Raw genomic sequence first — 3,914 nt, 5'->3', positions numbered from 1 at the left:
GGGAGAAAGGATTGAAGGGGTGTCCCCTGCTTCCCTTAAATGGTATAATGGGTCTGGGGGTTGCTGGGGTGTCCCCTGCATCCTTTACATGCATTGCGGTGGCAAAACCACTGCCTTTTTGCGTCAATTTTTTGTGTAAACAGCCATTTTTGCCACGATTTTAACACATGGATTTCATGTGTTGTTATTATGTGAAGACGAAAAATGTAAATAAAAAACAAGAGTAAAAAAAAAAAAGGACTTCAAATACCAGAATTCAAAGCAAAAACAATGGATTAAATGAACCAATGTATCCAACATCGGACACATTCTGAGCTCTGCACATGCACAGTACTCTTTGCATTGGTCTATTCATGGCCCCCAATCCAATGTTACGTGATGCTTTACTTTCTTTAACAACAATTCTGTTGGAGGTTAGAAAAATAATGCATGTTACATCACCCTCAGGTTTTCCTTTGTTTCTGATAGTGTTCCCGGTTTTGGGCCGTGCTGCACTCTTTCCTTCATGGTCATCAGGCAGGCAAACATAAATCAGTTATTTTGCTTCTGCTGTGGCATGTTGTGCGTTGCAGGAGGGGCACACGGGTGGAGTGAGAGGCCCACACCCACAGGTCATAAATTCCATCTCTGCACTCGACAGCATGGTCGTCTTAGGGGTCTAGGAGGCGACATGCCTCTCCACTACTCCACACCTTTCCCCTCAACCTCGCCGTCCCTCCAGGGTATCCCTTCCTTCGATCCCCGCCTCCTGAGCAAGAGAAGTTAGGGAACAGAGGCAGCCTGCATCTAGCAAATGACAGCTCAGAGTGTTTGCTTTAAGCTGTTTTCTGTGTAAAATAGATGCAAGGTGAAACGATTTCCAAGAATGACCAGTCAGCAAATCTGGGTTTTCTGCAGCCCCATCGTGTGTAGTGAAGTGGACTTCCTGCACGTACCTAGTGTGTAAATGATCAGCTCATTAAGTATTACAAGGCAGGAACATCTTCCTATGCATTCCTCAACACGCCCACACAGTGCTTTAAGTGGGCCGGGGCCAGCCGGGGCCAGCCCGGCAGTCTCCAAAAAGTGGGGCAGAGCCGGGGCTCTGCCGGGGCCCCCGGTCCCACCACAACATTGGCGGGACACATTATCCTGCCGCAGCCGTGACGGGAGATGCGCCCGCCATTAAGCCAGGAAAGCTGACAGAAGTGCCAGCCAAAAGTACACAAAACATAAGGTACGCACACAAATATATAAATGTTATATATTTGTGTGCCTACCTTACTATGGTTTGTGTACTTTTCAAGCCATCTTGTAGTACACAAACCACAGTAAGGCATGCAAACAAGTACATAAATGTAAGCATTTATATATTTATGTGCGTACCTCACTACGGTCTGCGTACTTTTCAAGCCATCTTTTATAAGCATAGAAATATGCTACATATTTCTATGTTTATAAAACATTGCTTGCATAGCACACAAACCAAAGTAAAGTATGCACATAAATATATAAATGCTAACATTCATTTATATATTTGTTTGTGTACCATACTGCTGTTTGTGTACTTTTTAAGCTACGCCCATCCCGCAAGACACACCCCCCTCGAATTCTTACCCCACTTAACGCCCTGTGCTCACATTCACTCAGACAACCTGGGCCAAATTCTCAAAAACAAAGGGGGAGCGTCTTTTTTTTAAAACATTTGTATGAAAAATAAGCAGGCCACCTTATACTCAAAGCTAATGTATGACAGGCTTCCAGCACACTTGTGGTTTCTGGGAGATGCTCGAGGGATAGAAATGAAAGTTTCTTACTAAGCAAGGGGAAGATTTAATGTCTTCCGCATATTCCCTAACGTCCTGTCTCTATTGTTCTTGTTTGGGAAAGGAGACCCTGTCTCCTTTCTATTGTTATGGTGTAGGTTGCCACACACGTGTTGATATGGGCGGGGCAGCCGCCGGTACGCCAGTTCCCGCTTCATTAATAGAGAGTAAGCAGCTCAACATTACGTCTCTGTGCTTCATTGACTCTGCGCCTTATTTGTATTCCTTGAATGGTGAAGCAGGCAAGATTGAACTCGACAGGACCCGTTCATCATGAGGCTCGAAGAGCAAGATATATCGTGAGAGAAAGCCTATATTCCAAGCAGCCTGATTGGCTAAGAGGCCTCTGTTAGCCTTGAGCCATGCCCTAGGCCGCCCCGCACTCACACACACATGCCAGGTAAGTATACGCAGGACACGTCTTCTCAGTATGGGGTCCCAGCGGCAACTGCCGTCCTGGGTCCTCGTTTATTGTTAACACGCATGCGCAAGCCGCAACGAGGCTCGCGCATGCTCACAACATCTGCATACTACGCAACATCCCTCCTTTTCTTTAAACAAGAAAACAATTAAACATAACCATTCCAACAACCCAACATGAGTTAACACAAACTGTCCTCGGCCTGTTAGGACACAGAGTCCATGAAGTAGTCTCGGAACCTCGCGGGGCGTTGGCGCCCTTCTCTGCTCGGGTACCTTCGACTGCCATCTGGGGACGGCACAGGCGCTTCTTGTGGGGCAGGGCCTCCTCCTTCATCGGGTGCCGTTGCCGGCTGGGTGACATCTGGGTCCACTTCTTTGTTTATCCTCGGAGTCCCCTCCGGCTCGTTGATTTCTATTTTCTTGAAATAGGACACATTTCTTGTTACAGTTCTTCGCTCGTTGGCTGCCGTTGCCATGGACTCTTTTACATGGGTCACCCCTAGAGGTTGCGGTTCGTACGTGAGGGAAAGTTTCCCTTCCGGACATCTATTCCTCACCAGCACAGTGTCCCCTACCCCGATCTGCTTTTCCTGGAGATTCCTCCGTTCACTTTCCTTCTCATTCTTGACCTGTCGCTCTTGTCGGATTCGTTCGTTATCAATTACCCCTGGTGCTCTTCCTTCCACCTCCGGTAATAGCCCTCTGGGGCAGAGGTTGAACAATGCTTCTGCCGCTGCGACCCCTGTGGACTGGTGTGGGGTCGTTCGATATTCTCTCAGGAACTCGAAAAGATTCTGGCGTAGCTCTCCTCCCCCATTCATCGAAATCCTGATGGTTTTATTTAGAGTTCGCATGAACTTTTTGGCCTCTCCGTTCGCCCTCGGCCAGAGCGAGACGACCCTCCTGTGTCTGATGCCTCTTTCTTCCACATATTTGGCAAACTGCTGTCTCTGAAATGGCGGGCCATTGTCCGAGCACAGTTCTATCGGGAACCCATGGGTGGCAAAGATCTTTTCTAGTGCCAAAATGGTGTGATCACACACCGTTGATTCCACTAGTTCAACTTCCGGGTATCTCGGCCACTGGTCAATCACAGCTAGGAAGTACATCCCTCTTCACGTGGACCCAAAGTCGGCGTGCACTGTTCCCCATGGCTGTTCACTTCTCTCCATGGACCTTATCGGTGGACCTCTTTCACCCGGACAAGCAGCCTGGCATGGTACACAGGCACACACTAATTCGTCTACATGCCTCTCCAAGTCGGGGAACCAAACCTTCGGTCTCAGGCGCGCTTTTGTTTTAGCCACAACTTGGTGCCCATTGTGCGCTAGCTCCAACACCCTGGTCACTAGAACTCGCGGGATGACAATCTGTTGACCTCGTAGAAGGAGACCATCCTATGTCTCAGAGATTTCATTGTGTGCTTTCCACATCGCTTGCAGGTCTTTCTGTGCACTGGACTCCCGCCTGGAATTGTTGGTTAGCACATCTCTCCACTCGCCGCTGCACATAGCTGCTCTGATGACTTGAAATATCTCATCACTGTCGGATGCTTCAGCTATCTCCTGACGTGACAGTGCTACCGGCAAGGCAGCCTCCACAATGTTGCGGACCATTTCGATGCAGTCCACCACTTCGACGATGTCTCGATCCTGACCAGCCCCAGGGTGCCTGGACAAGTAGTCT

Source organism: Ambystoma mexicanum, chromosome 8, assembly GCF_040938575.1.
Source record: "Ambystoma mexicanum isolate Mex_15411 chromosome 8, UKY_AmexF1_1, whole genome shotgun sequence".
NCBI lineage: Eukaryota > Metazoa > Chordata > Amphibia > Caudata > Ambystomatidae > Ambystoma > Ambystoma mexicanum.
The sequence above is the reverse complement of the archived record's forward strand: the minus strand, read 5'-3'. Positions refer to the sequence as shown.